At 45.1% G+C, this 18629-nt stretch overlaps 2 pseudogenes; both read right to left on the minus strand.

Annotated features, from left to right (window-relative positions):
• Positions 1 to 8922: 8922 nt before the first annotated feature.
• On the minus strand, positions 8923 to 16899 carry LOC147425738 (uncharacterized; annotated as a pseudogene).
• Positions 11545 to 13756, minus strand: LOC147425739 (uncharacterized; annotated as a pseudogene).
• Positions 16900 to 18629: the final 1730 nt, after the last annotated feature.

Below are 18629 nucleotides of genomic sequence, written 5' to 3' on the forward strand. Positions count from 1 at the left end.
AGATATGTATTGATTTTATGTAGATTCTTTACATTTTAAAATAAGGAAGCTCTTGGACTCAAGCTATGGAGGAAGGAGTGAAGACAACACAAGTGATGATGGAGCTAATTGGTCAACAAATCACTTGGAAGGAGCTTCTTCATTGGTTGAATGTCCCTAATCAAGCTTCATTTGTACAAATTACACTTGGATCTTAACCTCACTCCTAATCACTCTCTTTCCTATATAAAGAGGCATTCCCCTTTGTAATTTCAAGCCTCCCTCAACCCCATTCAGCCTTTGTATCACTCACCATGAGCCCATAAGCTCATTCATTCACTCTATTCTTGCACATCCTAGAGTGCAAATTGTTTCATGCTAGTAACCTCTCCTCCTCTTACTTATGTTAATTAAGAGAAATGTTTTATATGTGTGTGAGAGTGCTTGATGTGATCTTGGCTAATCCTTGAGTGATTGTTTGGTAATCTATATGCTATTTGTGTTGGGAGTGTTTGAAGTCATCCATTCCTTGTACACACACTACGGTTAATGCTTCATTCATAGTGATCTCTCTCTCTCTCTCTCTCTCTCTCTCTCTCTCTCTCTCTCTCTCTCTCTCTCTCTCTCTCTCTCTTTGTGTAGCGGTCCTAGTCCACGCTTCCAAGACTAGGTGGTGCCCTCATTTCATTTCCCTTGTGGCGCAATGGAGTTTGTTTTGGTGTAGAGGCCGCCATTCCAAATTTTCTTCGTCATAAATTGGTGCCCCCGCGGAGGAGTTCTCAAGCAGCGCTCTATCAATCCTATGAAGGAAGCAGTGTCTTTATCGACAAACGGCACGTATGCGGGTAAAGAGAGTTAACTACACACACCCTTCTTTGCTTCAAGGAAAATCTTGTAGTCATCAAGTCCCTAGGTCAAAAAATTGTGTTGAGTGCTTTGTGGCTAGTGTGAAGACACTTCCTTTGAAGCCTCGACTTCAGGTGGTGAAAGCACTCTCAAACTCCGGTATTAACAAGTTTTTGGAGGGGGAGCTACACATCAATGGGGTGCGGTATTGGCAAGAGGCTACATATGGTGATGCACTCCAACTACTACTAGCAAGAAGGCTCAAGGTGGTTGAGAGGGTAGCCATCGAACCCTATGAACTTTACAAAGCTGAAGATGGTCACACCAAAGCTAGGCTAATCACTGGTGAGCAAATTCTTCGCATCTCTCAAATGGTGGGATCCAAGAGAGCTCAACTTCAATGAAGTGCTTCATGGAAGTTTGTAATTAATGCACCAATGAATAATCCCATTTTCTACAACTTTCAATCAGTTTAGAATATTAGGGTGAATGTGCGCATTGATAGAAAGATTTTTTTCCAACAAAGATTGGTCTTCTATTTTGGAGCTGAGAGGTTGAGAGAGATATTGCTGTCCCCTGACCCTATAATATTTCCTATTTTGGAGTATAATGTATCTTTTGATGTTCACATCTTCATCTTGCTTTAAGCATACTCCATGAATCATAGGGATTTATATGGACCTTTCCAACCTCTTGCTAGACAAACTGTGCATATAATAGCTAGCACAAAGCTTAGGTTCCAAAACATCATAAGGGACTTACTAGGCCCTCGTCGTCTAGCTGAGATTAATGCATTTATCAATCCATTTATTCTACCCTTAATAAGATATGATTTGGGCCTAAACGTTTTCATCTTTGTGCTGTATTGAGAGGAAGGCAACCCACTTTTGTGATGGCTTTCCCAAATTTTTTTGGGCGTAGAGGGGAAAATGCTGGGGATTTTTTGGATAACTTGGAGATGGCTTTCCTTGTCTCCGGGAGGGATGACGAAGCATTGAAATTGAGATCTTTTCCTTTGGTGCTCAAAGAAGAAGCTAGGGTATGGTTCCAGGCTCTAGATCCAACCCAAAGAATTGATTGGGAGGGATTGAAGGTGGCTTTCCTACGAAGATTTCAACGAGCCGATTCGGCAGAAGAACTATGGCAACGGCTTCTGTCCCTTCATCAAGTTGACCCTCATGGTTATGCAACCTATGAGGAAGGTTTTCTGAAACTTTGGGGGCAATGGTCAGACTCACTAAACCCTGGTGAGCGAGCTCCCAATTGCCTCCAAAAGGATCGATTTATCTCAGGTTTGTACCCCTTGCTAAGGGAGAAGGTAAAGAGCAAATTTCCAAATGCTTTTGAAGATGCCTTACGAATTGCTAGGGAAAAGAATAGAAAGATTCTCTATCAAGCCCAAGCTGGCCAGCTAGCTTTGGGAGGCAATATCATAACTATGGAAGCTTCTCACATACCTCCAAATGTGCCTAATGCACCAGACCTCAATAGAGGTCAACAAGAAGATATGCTCCAACAAATAAACAATCTCACAAACCAGCTAGAGGGGTTGAGAGTAAATCTTGTGCAGGGTGCAAGAAGGCCTATTGAGGGAAATGGTGGGAATCGGCCACCAATGCGACGTCAAGCAAGGGAAATGTTGTGCTACAATTGTGGGGAAATTGGCCACGGCATGTATAATTGCCCTCATCCCAGAAGATATGACTACCCTGTCAGAGGTCCTCGACAACAAGTAAGTCCACCCCGTGCTAGAGCTCAAGCACAAGAGCAACCACAACCTCAAATTTTGCAGCCACCTCGTGCTCATGCTCAAGCCCCTGCTACTCAACCAAATGTGAGCATCATAAGGATTGAGGAGGTCCTCAAGGGCAGAAGCAACCAGGAAGAAATAGCTAAAGGAAGATGAAGATAGATGAAGTGGCTACAATGCCTATCAAACGTGTGCGTGTCCAAGATGAAGTAGGTAAAGAAACAAGCAAGGATGCAAGCAATGAAGCAAGTACATCTCGGGCAACTAAAGATGAAGACAAGAAGAGAAAGACCCATACTAGGTCTCAAATTGACATCTCTGATTTCCCTATGGGATCTCGGACACAACGTTATGACTTGACAGCTGATGTGAGTTCTCAAGGACCAAAGATTACTTGGCCACAACTACTTCATATCTCCCCAAAGCTTCGACGACCATGGTCAAAAATGGTGAGCACGAGGGCAAAGAGAAGTAAGCTAGTAAGTGTAATCAAAGCATATGGTCTCAACGATATAGTGCCTTTGGTGGAGGCTCAAATCAAGGGACAACGGATTCCAAAAACTTACATTGACAGTGGAGCAGAGGTTTGTGTCATGACAGAAAAGCTAATGCATCAATTGGGTTTAGAGGTAATGGAATCATCAAACTTTAGGGCAAAAATGGCCAATAATGTCTCTGTCACTTGTGTGGGTGTAGTGAAAGCTTTGAGAGTTTCTGTTTTTGGAATCACTACAGAGGTTGATGCTTATGTGATGCCAGTAAAGGGAGAAGGATACCCCCTTATTTTAGGACGACCTTGGCTCATGGGTATAGGATCTAGGCAAGATTGGGCAACAGGAGACTTGGAGTTGAGGCCTCGCATGGGTGGCCATAGTCGGAAGGTGGTTTATAACCTAAAGAATGGGCGACAAGAGAACCTTGAACTAGAGACGTCAGCTGATGAGTGGAGCTCAAGTGGATGCTCCTCATCCATGGACGAGGAAGAGAGTTCAAGTGAAGAGAGTGATAGCACTCTCGAAGTCATGGGCGTCACCATAAAAGAAACTACCTCATCAGAAGACAACCCAAGGATCCAAATGGAGAATGTGTGGGATGCCAGCCTAGAGGAGATGTTATCCAAGGATATAAAGGAAGAAGAAAAGGAGGGTTATGTAAATGTTCTCAAGAAGCATGCATCATTGTTTATTTCTGATTACACTCACATTACAGGTGTCACTGCAGTGAAGCATCATATCCATCTAAAAGAAGGGAGCAAGCCAGTAGTACAAAAACTAAGAAGATTAGGAGTTGTGCAACAAAATGCACTGTTTTCTGAGGTGAAGAGACTCTTAGAAGAAGGATTCATATACCCAGTAGAAGATTCAGAATGGGTCTCCCCAGTAGTGGTGAGGCCAAAGAAGATTGGTAAATGGCGAGTGTGCGTGGATTACAAGCCACTAAATGCTGCAACAAAGAGGGACCACTTCCCTCTCCCATTTCAAGATGAGATTCTAAATGAAGTAGCAGGCAATGAGAGATACACAGCGTGTGATGGCTACTCTGGCTACTTTCAAATACGCATTGCAGAGGAGGACCAGAAAAAGACTACTTTCATCACACCATGGGGATGTTTTGCATTTCGAGTCATGCCTTTTGGTCTCACCAACGCTCCAGCCACCTTTCAACGATTCATGAACATGGTCTTCCAACCTTACTTTGGTAAGTCCATAAGGGTTTTCATAGATGACTTTTGTATTTACAGCTCCAAAAGTATGCATCTCGGCAAGATTGATGAAGGATTTACTCGTTTAGCTAAGCTGGGTGGACAACTAAACAAGGACAAATGTCACATTGGGGAAAGCAAGGTTACACTATTAGGGCATGTAGTGTCCATTGATGGAATCGAGGTAGATCCTGAAAAGATAGAAACATTGCTAAATCTACCTTCCCCAACTTCCATCAAACAATTAATCTCCTTCTTGCAAAAGCTAAGATATTTGAGTAGATTCATACACTTACTCTTCCAAGTGATATTTCCTCTACAACAGCTGACTCGTCAAGAGACGCTTGTTTGGAGTGAAGAAAGTGAAGGGCATTTTAGAGAGATTAAAAAAATGTTAGGGTCACTCCCTGTAATCCTCCAACCTTGTTGGGAAGAAACATTCTTTGTAAACCCTAGTGTGGGAGAAGAAGCCATTGGTGCTGCCCTCCTACAAAAAGATCCAAAAACCTCCTTTATGAGGCCTGTGTATTTTGCTAGCCGCCTCATGGAAAACACAGAGAAGGCCTACACCCTGATGGAACAGCTAGTGTTAGCTCTCATGTTTGCGGTAACCAAATTTCGGCCATACTTGCTGCCGAAGAGGTTTGTAATTATCATTGTGGAGGATATGTTTCCCTATGCACTACAACATATGGAAATCTCTGAGAAAATAGCAAAGTGGGTGGTGCGACTTCAAGAGTTTGATTATACAATACAAAAGAACAACTCGAGCATGCTTAGCCGACATTTTAACAAACAAGTGCTATGAAAAAGTTTTCCATTTGAAGAGAAAGGAACTTCCACCACCTCCAGCTCTAGAGGTTTTGGTCAATGCTTATAGCCTCTACTTTGATAGAGCATACAAGAGAACCAAGGATAAGGCAGCTGCAGGCATCCTGGTCTTATCCCCATTGGGAGAGAGGATCCATGGTGAAGGGATCACTCTAGAAGATGTCCACTCCAACAATGAAGCAGAATATCATGCTCTAATTCATGGCCTTTGTTGGTGCCTCGATAATTCAATTAAGAGATTAAACGCTTTTGGTGACTCTATGATTTTGGTAAGGCAAATGCAAGGTACATGGGCTTGCAAAAATGCCCGTCTCTCTACTAAAATGAGAGAAGCAAAAGCTCTTATGAGGAGATTTAGGGAGGCACAAGTACATCATGTGCCAAGAGACCAGAACAAGGATGCAGACCACCTAGCATCATCAAAGTTAAATGAGTCAATAGTGGGAGCAGTGGCCATCAAACTTCCACTTCAGCAAGGCAAGGAGGACTTGGAAGATATTATGCACATTCTGGAGCAAGGAGAGGCTCCTAAACACTTGAATGCAGGGGAAAGGCGATGGTTAGCTAGGAAGGCTACCAGGTATCGCATAGTAAATGATGACTTGTAATGTCTTGGTAAGGATGGTGTGCTTAGGAGAGTTCCTTTGAAGAGTGAAATTGAAGAGAGTGGTCTTTGACTGCAATATGTAGCTTTTTCCAGCTCTGATACTCTACCTTGCGAACATAAGATGTGTTATATATTTTTCCATGTTTTGTTAGCTTTGGATCTCTTGTACCTTGGGGCTTAGATAAAAATCTCCGTGCCTTCACCCCACCGATGGATGGTTTGCATGGGACATCTTTCTCAGCAGTTGATCTCTTCTCATCCCGCTGGATTTTCACATTGCCACCATGAAGCCCCATATCCGACAGTACCATTTCTAAGCACTGCAGGGCTACTTGTCGTTCTGCGGAGTTCTTAATCTTCCAAGCAAACCCGATGTATAAGTAGACCAATTTCTCCACAATTCTACAAAGGGCATGCATTGTACAAATGTGGACATTCACAAGTGGTATTTTCAAAACCGGTCGAAAAGCAGGATCCTCAATGTGACGTGTTAGAGCTTTTCTCCACCACTTTGGGTCCATGACCTTTGCAGGCTCCATGCAGAACAAACACGGTGACTTTGCCATTGCACCCATTCCACAATTATACATGCACTTTAGTGTTTTAAGGTCACCTACAAGATGTCACTGAACTTGAAAGTCTCCCCTTCCATCTAGACGTAGTACCTCTCCCTGCTTAGTCTGTCGATCAATCACCTCCGGAATATTAGTTCAATGGAACACCCAATATAGAATCTCATGATCTTCTTTCTTTACCTGCAACACAAAATAAATGAGACTTAAGTAGATCTGAACATTTGAGCTTACTTGAGAATATCACTTACCTCAAACGCACCAAGCCACCATATGTTAGATTCTGATTGAACACTAAAATATAAAGGATCATCACTGGGACACTTTGAGAGGGCTCTATTCATTAAAGTAATAGTAACACGCTATAGCTTTTTCTCTTTAACAAGCTCACACTCATCCAGTTTTAACACAAAATGTAATAGCCCACGTGACTCTTCAAATGTGATGTTGTAAAACTCCACCATTCTCTTCTGTAGTATCCGCAGGTCCATAAAAATATTGTTGAACTTATCATATGCCATGTTCGCTCCATGGCCACTGTAAGTTGCTTTAATATGAAAGGGCTGTCCAAGATAGTCTCCCTGTGCCTCGTTAAGCTGAAGCCTCTCTTTCCAAACACTTGAAGCTGATGGTAGAAGTTTGGATTTTATACCCTTCCTAACAAATTAGATGGATGAGACAGACTTTTGGATAGCCGAATATCCTCTTTTGCTTACACCAAGTGAATCAAGTGTGCCTTGTATCTCTTTTGCAGGCACTGAGTTCTCTGAAATAAAGCGGTCCACTACATTTCGTTGTAGAACCTTAAACTTCTTGTCATGTACTATATCTGCTGCCAGGCTTCTACTTATAAGTGGCTTCAATCTCTTTCCTATATTGGCTTTGGGGTCAATGTTTTCCTTGTCAGGATAGATTGAATCTCTACATGAAGACAATGCATAAGTAAATAACAGAAAATTTGCTTCACTAACACTATTTAGGCACATGAAAACAATGCATAACAAGAAAAAACAAAAAGATTACTTAACTAAGACAATGTAGCCAACCAAGAAGCATCACCTTAATGCTCGGATTCTTTTCTTGAGACCTCCTGATGCAACCTGCAATGTTTCAAGATTGCGCAATTTCTTCTTTCGCATACGACCACCCAAGATGGTGTCCTTCATTTGACAACTTCGCACTTTTCCTTTCAGTTCTTGTACCTCTGTTTAATGTTGCAAAATGGTAACCTGATCTGTAGAATGTAAATGTGAAAGGCGAACAATCTCACATTGTTGAGCTTGGAGAATGCTCTTGTAAGTTTCAGCTTCTCTTGTAAGTGATTTACAATAACCCAGAAGGCCCTTTTCTCCATCACTAGCAAAGGTCAATAAGCTTGTAGGATTGACAAACGGTGGAGACGCATTAGTTATTGGATTCTTAGGGTAGAGAGAGCCTCTCGTCCAGATATCTATGTGTTTAGCTCCTTGAGCTCTGAGCGTGTCTATGGAAGCGGGAGGTATATGTGTGTTTGTTTTACTGCGCTTAATCAATGGTTGGTACTCATTGTCCAAATCAATGTGAAGGTGATATTTGGCTCGTTTCTGGGTAACATTTGTGCCATTTGAGGAGTGCGCCATTAGCCAAATGTGCAGGTTTAATGGAAAGTGAATAGCGGCTGTGGATTCGTCCCTCCATGTTAGCCTCATTCCCTCCATATTGACGAGGTTCATTCAATGCAATTGAAAAGAGAATTATCCCTCAATCACTACGAACAAATGTTCAGAAGAGTAAGGAATCTACTTAAAGTACACTTTTTGAAGTTTTACTATGAAAGACCCAGCTCTTTTATTTGCCATTTTTTCTAGAGAGAGAGTGCAAAAAATACATTTTCTTAGAAGGCCCTCCAAATGACCTCCGAAATTTCCTAATGGATTATCCAAGGCAAAGGCGGTGATGGAGTGGGACTTGGAGGCAAAGGAGGTGGTGCCTTCTTGTTTTTGGGGGTTGATGGAATCTTTAGAGTAATCAATTTTCTTTTAAAGGCTACCATTATGTATGTGTAAGAGGAGTATTTTCACAGTTTTGGCCTATCAAAAAATTCTTGAAATTACATCTCAATCTTTTCTCTATTTTAGTTAGCAAAACGCTCAGGCATCTCTATAGCCTTTGCCCTTGGGCGAGAGCATTGGCACTGGGTCAAGGTTGTGGACGCCGACCAAATCCTTGTAAGAGTTTTAGGGATATCATTGAGACTTTTACCACTAAACTATACCCGCTACGGTACAAATCTATTATGAAATATAAATGGAGAGATTATTTGCACAATATTTGTTGAGACTTGCACAAATCATCCCCCCTTTCCCATCTCTTATGAATTGAATGAATCCCTAAAGTGAAGTACAAAATTAATTGCGGAACGCAGTGAGTGCGATAGTTTTGCCATCTGATAATGATCAAGATAATTCTAAATAGTGGAGATTTTGAACCAGACAAGGAACAAAATTTCATTGTTTCAGCTGTAAACAAAATATCGAAGGTTTATGGAATCTATTCAACACATGGTATGCATGGACAGTATATGAGTTTCACATCTCCAACATAGCCTGGATGTGAGAGAATGATATCATGAGGAGGAGAGCATGATCATGGGTTATCAATCGGTCGACTGAAGCTGGAATACACCATTGCATTGATCTCCTATGGTCCATGTGCCTGCCATGCCCAGCTCACTGGACCCACGCTCTTCGATGTGGCCCTCATACAAAATGCTATGTTTCTGAAAATATTGCTTTATTAGACTGACATCCTTCCTCCCATCATATTGTCTGCTATGGAAGGTTCCTAAGCAAGATCAGGTTAAGACCAGTCAGTTTTTATACTTGATCAAATAATCCAGAAGATGGGTGTGTGTGTGTGTGTGTGTGTGTGAGAGAGAGAGAGAGAGAGAGAGAGAGAGGGAGAGTTTGACATTTTCTTATGTTGTAAGGACTCCTTTCTCACTGTTTTTCATACACTGTACAACATCATGAGCTTCCGCGGAGGGGCGATGATAAATTTCGAGCGCTGTTACCTATGTGGCAGCAACCATTGCCATTAAAAAACTCAACATTTTTTCAATCAACGACGAGTGCTAGTGCCACGTAGGGCCCTAGCGCTCGAAATTTAACCGCAAATTCCGCGGAGGTACTGCAAACCTAGCTAGGTGCAATTCTGGCAAGGGATCGCCGGCTCGGCCACCTGGGTTGGAGGTCCCCTGCCCCCTTAAAAAACTCATGATGTTGTGGTAGCTTTTAATAAGGTCACAATGTGGGAGTTAATGTGGGAATATGTCAAACTTCTTGTGTCTGTGTGTGTGTGTGTGTGTGTGTGTGTGTGTGACAGAGAGAGAGATTTACCACACCATGTGTAATGGCCAATGGAATCAATGCCCTCGCCGTGGATCCTACCGGAAGGTGTGAAGACAAGACAAGTGCTCATGCCATGTTGCCGCCCATACTGCTCATAGAAACCTGTCCAGCTTCGCAGCCGATTAAGGCAGGAGGACTTATGCAGCCAATAAACCTGAAGATGATCCCCTGTGAGAGAAAGGAACTGACAGAGAAGGTGAGAGAGAGAGATATGCAGAGCGTGGCCAAGACGATAGGCAATGCGCTATATTGATTGATCTAGAGTGGTAGTTATATACACAAGAATGGGCCGTTATAGGCCGGTTACAGATGTCATGTGAGGTTCCTAGGAAATCGGGTAGTTGTGCCTATTAGGATGCTGACTGTGTGATGATGTGGATTAATTATTCCCACACGCCCCCGTAAGACACATCGTCCATACAGAGGCATGTGTAGGTGCATAGTGTGAGATTTAATCTACATGCTTTGGGTAGATAGAATATGCTTATGCAATTGGGATATTTTCTAATAGAAATCTTGGTGTGAGTACCAAGGTCTTCAACCTGGATCAAGGTCCGACTTTGTAATGGCGAAGTTCAACAACTCTGATTGCTTCATTGAATGAGCTTTGAAGGACTTCAATGTTTTGTTTGTCGCATGCGTGCTTTCACGAGCTTGAATTCCAAATATTCGCCCCCGCAAGTGAGATGAAAGCATGAATCCAACTTTGGGAGTATGATTCGATGTCGAGGATAAGGTATATTGGCCGTTGAGCAATTGGTAGAGCTTGGCCATGGCCACCTGTTGTAGGTGGATGAAGGTGAAGCGTACCAGGGTGGTGTGGCAAATGGCTTGCTGGAGGTTGTGGAGGAATGGTGTTAGCAACGCTTGCATGGTAAGATAGCTTGGAGGGAGATGCTGGAAGCATGAGCTTGAGTAAACATTAGCTTGTCCACCAGGGTCAAAGGCAATGGCAGACCATGAGGATAGGTAGACATTTAGTGTTGGCAAGACACTTTGAGGCACTCTAGCTGCTAATAAAATGTCATTGGTGTGTGTTGAAGGTAAGGTATCCATGACATTGGTGTGAAAGAGGGTTTCAACGGGTAAAGTATGGAAGTTATGCTCAAGAGGGAGAGTTACATGTATGTAAGCATTTCGAACATCCACGTTGGAAAATGGATTCGAAGCAGTATTGATTGAAGCTGCAAGGAGAGGCCGAAGCTTGGAATTGCTCACATCCTTGGAGAGGTGTGGAATGCTTGTTGATGGACTAGGCTTGCGAGGCGGCTTGTCGTCAAAGCCGTGCTTTGTTGTTGGATAGGTTTTGTGTGTGCGTCTTTGGCAAAAGCGGCAAAGGTTGAGACCAGGGTGGAGACGGATACCATTACGGCCATCGTTGAGGATGTGAGAGCTGCAATTGAGGGAGGTCTGCTGCAAGAATTCTGGGTGGGCAGCATGTGGACGTAGTTGATGCACAATTCCTTGACTTGCAGGAGCTTGGTTCCCAAGGAATGCAACGTCTGCAGGGGGTTGGCTCTGTGTGGATTTACCCACAACAATGTGAGAGAAAGGAATAGAGAGAGAGAGAGAGCACGCAGGTGCGTGGGCAAGAAGGCGATGATACATTAACTACCAGAGAGGTTGTTATATACACAAGGATGAGGTAGTTACAAGTCACGTGCATTGGGATGCGAACCGTTGTGCTGACTAGGATGACAGTTGTGTGGTGATGTGGATTAATTATTCCCACACGCCCCCGTAAGACACATCGTCCATACAGAGGCATGTATGTGTGCATACTGTGATGTGATCTTGAGATAGATCTACATGCTTTGGGAAAATACAATATGCGTATGCAATTATTGTTGGTGTGACTTCCGAGGTCTTCAACCTGGATCAAGGTCCGACTTCGTAATGAAGAAGATTAGCAGCTCTGATTGCTGCTTTGGTTGAGCTTTGAAAGGCTTCTTCAAGGTCACTCCATGAGTGATTTCACGAGCTTGTAAACAACATATTCACCCCTGCAAGCGAAATGAAAATACGAATCCATCTTGAGACGTGTGAGTCAATGTCGAGGGTAAGACTTGAAGCACAAGCATGGTAGAGTGAGAGTTGGTAGGGAGCAGTGGCCTACCATGATAAGCTTCACCTCCTGGATCAAAGTTGATTGGTATCCATGGAAGCAGATATTTGCCTGGTACTCGAAATGCTTGAGCATTGGTAAGTGTCAAATTAGGAAAGCAACTCAGGAGAGTAGTAGCAGCTTGCGAGTCCGTGTGGAAGAGGCTCTCAATGGGTAAAGGGTGGAAATGATGCTCAGGGAAAAGAGGAACAACAATATAAGCATCAAATAAATCCAATTTGGATATTGGATTGGAAGAAGCATCCAAGGTAGCTTGAAGGAGTTCAGTTGGAGTAGCGTTCAGAGAAGTCTCATCATAGCAAGGCATTGTAGGGACACTTGCACTTCCTGTATGCCCAATATGAGCCTTGAAAGAAGTGTTTGGGAAAGCAAGAAGCACTTCGATGGTGGCAGCATCATCTTCAGCTGCAACAAACTTCAATGGTGGCGCAAAGTTTGCAGCATAGAAAGAGGCTCCAAGGGCTGGATCAAATTGGTGTTTGGGGCCAGCGAAAGGGACAGTTGATGCAGGATCATCGACGTGAGGACTGGAATGCCTCAACCGGATGGCAGCAACGGGGCAGCCTTGACAGAATGTAGGCATGGCTGCCTCGAGAGAAAGTTGTTGAGAGGCTTCAGGAGCATGACTTGCAGCTTGATGGGTAGCAACTTCAAGGGGCCGGGCAAGGATGGATTTAACCAAAGCAGGTTCTTCAGCAGCAAGGCTCTCAAGGAAGGCTTGAATGGCGGTGTCATCCGCATCCGCGTCATCAGCCATGAGCGGTTCTGTGTGTGCAGAAGGACAACCTTCAGAACTTGCACACATGGCTCTACCAACTGCAAAATTGGGAGCAATAAGAGCGGGGTTTGCTGGCTGTGTAGCATCAGGTTTATGGTGTGTTGAAATGGTACAGACGCCCAATGGAGGCTTTATGTGGGCATGTGAGGGATTGCCACAGAAAGAGTGGGCTTCCTGAGAGGAGAGCTTGGGCGCAAGTTGGTCTGTATATTGCCGCCCTTGTATGGAAGAGGGTATGACCGAAGTGGCAGTTTTGGGTTCTTGGAGGGCACCGAGCACGCAGAGGGCCTCATTGCAAGAGTACAATGTTGCAGCAGGTGCAGGATTCTGGCCATTGATGGGTTGTGAATGACCAAGTGGCTTCTGGATAGAGGAACGAGGTTCGCAACAACGGCCATGGTTGCTATGATGGCTACACTTGCAGTAACTGCGGCAGCAAGGGTATCCTTCTCAGAAGCATTGAGGGCTGTGCCGGAAGCCATGAGTGAGGCAAAGGAAGATAGTGGATCTTCTGCTTCGTGGCCACAGCCACTACATGACAAGGTTGAACGCATGGCAAGGCTGGGTGCTGCCTTAGCATAGCAGCGCAGCAGCATCGTTTGCTGGAGGGAGGGCAGCGCTATCGGCATCTGCAGGATGTGCAACAGCATCTTCTTCTGCAGGGTTTGTGGGTGGCTTGGCTGAAGCATGTGCAGCATGGCATGTCGAGAGGGCAGAGTGTAAAATGGGTAGGGCCTGGGTGGGTTGAACTTCCACACTAGGCTCTGCAGGAACCAGGTTTCCAAGAAAGGCTTCGATGATGGTGACGTTACCATCAGAACCGGCATCCGTTTCTTTGCAATATCGGGAGGAATCAGCAGCTGCGCTTGCCACATAGGTTGGCTCCACCGAGAAAGAGGAAGGTTGCAGGGTTTGGGCAGCAGCTTCGTCATCTAAATCAGTGGAGGAGAGTAGGCTCTGCTTGAAGGAAGATGCAGGGGCAGAGCTGAGCGCGCAGCGTCGGTTGGGCAGGATGGCAGGAGGCCCAACGCCGGGAATTTAGAGGGCGGCTTCTGCACCACGAACAAGATGGTGGGGATGTTTAGGTCGTGGCTTGCCCAAGGAGGCAAGGTCTGCCGCCAGCGTGTCTGCAGCACGCTGCCCGTGCATGGAGCAGGGCGTTGGAACCGCCAGTGTGGCTGTGGGTGTGTGGAAGCCCTCGAGCAGGGAATGAATCTCATCCCAGGAGTGCAGGGGCGCAGCAGGTGTTGGGCTCCGGCAGCCTGCAGTTCGGTAGGCAAGAGTGCCAGATTTGCAGCGCGTGAGGGCTATGGAAGCAAGGGTGAGCACAGGCGATGGAAGCAGGGCATCAGCCTGCTGTCTGGCTGCTCTGATACCATGTGAGAGAAAGGAACTGACAGAGAAGGTGAGAGAGAGAGATACGCAGAGCGTGGCCAAGACGATAGGCAATGCGCTGTATTGATTGATCTAGAGTGGTAGTTATATATACACAAGAATGGGCAGTTATAGGCCGGTTACAGATGTCATGTGAGGTTCCTAGGAAATTGGGTAGTTGTGCCTATTAGGATGCTGATTGTGTGATGATGTGGATTAATTATTCCCACATCCCCGACGTCCTCAACCCTCTCCGAGAGGAAGTCACCCCTGCTCCAGTCCCCGACACTATCAACAGACAAGCTCCAAGAGCCCTCCATGCGCTTACGGCCCACCTTTCGTCCCTCATAGTTCACAATGTGCTCATCGACGTAGTGCTTCGTCCAGTTCATGTGGGCCACCAAGTCCTCACCTTCACACACACACACACAGTCAAGTGTGAAAAAGCATGCTACCATGCACATTCCTGCTTCAACACATTAATGTTGTATGGGCACAAATAGACATGTTTTTTGGAACTAAGTCTTTTGATACCCCAATCCCTTGAAGATTTTCCACCCCTCCTGTGAATATACAAATGAAAAAAATTTAGCTTTTTAAAACTACTTCTGCATGTTTCTGGTAAAAACAAGAGAAAATGCATGCATAATTTACCAGAAACAAAGATGCAATGCAGTCATTCTGCAGGTCATGATGATTTGGAGGATGTGTGTGCCCGCACGCACATTAACTGAGGATTAGCTATAGCCTATAATAAGTAAATACCTTCAATGGTGAATTTCCCTACTTCATCTTCTCCAGACCCCAACACCTGCTGGTCATATGTAACAAAGATCTCAAGTCCCATAGAGCCTTTATGCGAGGCTTGCACCCAGTAGCCTCTCCACTGCTGAACTTCTCCTTGTGTAGCTGGATTGGTGGGTGTCTTTGGGAAACAAAGATGGCATGATTTTAGTTTGCATTATCAATTTTCAGCCAAAAAGCACAAGACCTGTATATAAGCAATACTCATAAGCATGCTATCATCCATACCAGAGGCTTTCATGCAGATTTTATAGAGAAATGACTTTGCAAATGAGTACGGACAATCCTCTCCACAGGTTCATCAATGGGCTGAAACACCCTATTCAGCCCCATTGGATCCACGACGTTCTTGTTTCGCGGCCTCGTCAACCTCTGAAAAATTTCTCTCAATTCATGGCCTTCTTCCGCAAAAATCTCTTTCAATCGAGGATACTCATCTAGAAAATGATCCCAAAAGTATTCCCATGGCGCGTCGAGTGCATTTGTGAGTCGGCATCTCCAAAAGACCTGAAGATCTGCAGTAGATTACCTTGATGCCAGTTGGGAAAGGATAATTAAAACCAGGTAACGCAGCTAAAGTTCGATCAGAGCTTAGTCAACAAGCAAAAATTATAGCACCAAGACATGCATAGCCTTTCTAGACTAGTGATTGTTTGAGGGCAGGCACAGACAGTTGCAAAAGTTGTGTGTGCACATAATATGTCTTGTGCATACAAGTGCACACACAAATACATTCACATGTATGCTTATGTATATACGTGTACTCTGATGTATATGCATCAAGCATAGACATACTTGGATATGCATTCGACACTGCATTAGATGCTGCATTAATGAAGACGATGCTCCATATCAAGCCATTAAAATGACCTCACATCTTGGAAGACTGAAAGTGAAACCATTCACTATGTATGCATATGAGGCATGAGTTTATTGTTCTATATTGATGAATGCGTATATGAATCTATGGTGTCCGAGACGAATGTAGATGCATGGGTAATACGACCCATATATGGGAAAGAACAACAATCAAACAGCTGGTTGTCCAGATGCATGCATCTGAGGCCATGGGGGATCATGAGATTACCGAATGCAATCATATGCATACAATGTACAAGACCTGCTCCAGCTTGATTTGACGATCCTCTATCCAAGTCTTGCATGCGATGCAATGGGCCCGGCCTATGCGGATCGAAAAAAGCCCTAAATTTCAGCAATTCGGGTCATCTTGATTATATCAGAAGCTTTTGGGTTCAGTTTTACATTTCTTTGAGGGAAAATTCCTTTCTAGTTTCAAGAATTCCTCAGATAACTCTCAAATGGATGGACTTTGACAAACATTTTTGAAATGTAATTGCCCAGACAATTAGGCCAAAAACTTCTGCAGACTTCAGAGGCATTTGGGTAATTTCTCCTTTCTTCTATTTTGTTTTGCCTCTCGGTGTACATGCACGCACAAGAAGTTTTAGACGAATTCCCACATTGGGATTGCCAGCTCGGGTGGGAGGGGCCTGCGGTCCCCTGCCCCCAACGGCACCTAGCTAGGTGCACGGTGCCTCCCATGGCAAGCTCATGATGTTATACATTGTATGAAAAACAGTAGCAGCAGTACCAGTTACCTGGGTGAGGGCCCATTGTGGCCTGGCTTCTGAGGAGGTAGGATTGGAAGTCCAGAAGCAGGGAGTCAAGCTGGCTGCGCCAGTGTGCTTCAAGATCCTGCACCGCCCCTTGCTCCCCAAACGCCGGATTCCCGAGAGCCGCGCCAACGCTCACCGTCACCTTGGACCACACCCACTGAGGCAGGGCCTGCTTCTTTTGGGGCGTCAACGCTGCAACGAAGGCGCGGATGACCTCCATATTGGTGTCAATGAAGCGCAGGATAAAGGAGGAGCAGGTATGATCGCGCCTCAACTGTCGCTGGTGGCGTTCAATGAGGTTGCTGATATCCACAGCCCGCTGTAGCAGACGCTCCGCCAGTTGGCGATTGCGCTCTTGCACCTACTTCAGCTCCATGAAGGCAGTTATCACCAGAATCAGAGCCGATGCGCTCTGCAAGGCCAGGCTCCCGGGAAATGGCACGCCTGTAGAGAACTCCTTCAAGCCTTCTGCCATTGCCCGCAGTCTCTCGAAGCGAGCTGCCATAGGCAACTGCTCTCTCTCTCTCTCTCTCTCTCTCGTCAAGCCGCTCAGACTGATGCGCTGAAGGGAGAGAGAGTCTCCCGAGAGAGAGAGAGAGAGAGATGCAAATTATGCAATTGAGTGGACTGTTCTTTTTTTGACTATTCTCTCTCTAGCGACTCTAATCTTCTCTCTCCTGGACGATCCCCATCTTGACTCTCGGGTCCTGAGGCTCTCACTCCCCGTCCCTCTCTTAACATGCAGCGGTTTGGGGGTGCCGTCCGGCGAAAAAGGGAAGGAGGTTGTCCAAAACCATCGGCTCCTTCAACGTCTCTTAGGGTATGCACATGCACCCTCGTCGGTTTGCGTCCGGTGAAAAACAGCTATAGGACCCACACTACAACACTAAACGAAGATATCGACGCGTTTATATCGACGGCCATGCCTTTTCACGCATATATCGACGATATTAATGAGCGTCGCTATACGCGTCGTAATGAGCGTCGATATACGCGTGGAAATGATTTATTTATCACGCATATATCGATGCCAAAAAAATTAGGGGGAAGAAACGAAACCCGCACGCAGGGACCATTTTCGCTTGCTCGGGTCTTGGCCGAAACCTGCTGCGCAGGCATTATGTCCATCTCCACCCTCCCCAACCCCTCTCTCTTGCTCTCTCTCTCTCTCTCTCTCTCTCTCTCTCCTACACACACACACACACACACACACGATGTAGAGGTAGAGAGAGAGAGAGAGAGAGAACGGTGTGTGTGCACACACACACACACGATGTAGAGGTAGAGAGAGAGAGAGAGAGAGAGAGAGAGAACGGTGTGTGTGTGTAGGAGAGAGAGAGAGAGAGAGAGAGAGAGAGAGCAAGAGAGAGGGGTTGGGGAGGGTGGAGATGGACATAATGCCTGCGCAGCAGGTTTCGGCCAAGACCCGAGCAAGCGAAAATGGTCCCTGCGTGCGGGTTTCGTTTCTTCCCCCTCTATCTCTCTCTCTCTCTCTCTCTCTCTCTCTCTTTCCTACACACACACACACACACACACACACCGCTCTCTCTCTCTCTTTCCTACACACACACACACACACACCGTTCTCTCTCTCTCTCTCTCTCTCTCTCTACCTCTACATCGTGTGTGTGTGTGTGTGTAGGAGAGAGAGAGAGAGAGAGAGAGAGAGAGAGAGAGAGAGAACGGTGTGTGTGTGTGTGTGTGTGTGTGTAGGAAAGAGAGAGAGAGAGAGCGGTGTGTGTGTGTGTGTGTGTGTGTGTAGGAAAGAGAGAGAGAGAGAGAGAGAGAGAGAGAGAGAGAGAGAGAGAAATGTGTGTGTAGGAAAGAGAGAGAGAGAGAGAGAGATAGAGAGAGAGAGAGAGAGAAATGTGTGTGTGTGTGTGTAGGTAATCAAAGAGAGAGAGAGAGAGAGAGAGAGAGAGAGAGAGAGAGAATTAATGTATGCTTAGGAAATTAAAACTAAAGAAAAAAAAATTAAAGAGAGAAATGAAATGAAATGTTATATTAACGTCTTCGAAAGGCCAAAGTGACCTATGAGACATGAGACAAGAAAGTTACAATGTGATGGATCTGATACAAAGTTAGAGTAAGAAGATGACAAAATAAAATATTATGGAATCCTAAACTGCTGGGTGTGGACTAAACGGCTAAACGAGCTAGTTGGGATAGGTAGATCTCCTCCATGGTCAGTACTCTGACCGGACGTTGTGCATGTCGAGCCAAAGTGACCTAGCT

This window comes from Adiantum capillus-veneris, chromosome 25, assembly GCF_014529385.1.
Source record: "Adiantum capillus-veneris isolate H3 chromosome 25, ASM1452938v2, whole genome shotgun sequence".
In the NCBI taxonomy this organism is placed as follows: domain Eukaryota; kingdom Viridiplantae; phylum Streptophyta; class Polypodiopsida; order Polypodiales; family Pteridaceae; genus Adiantum; species Adiantum capillus-veneris.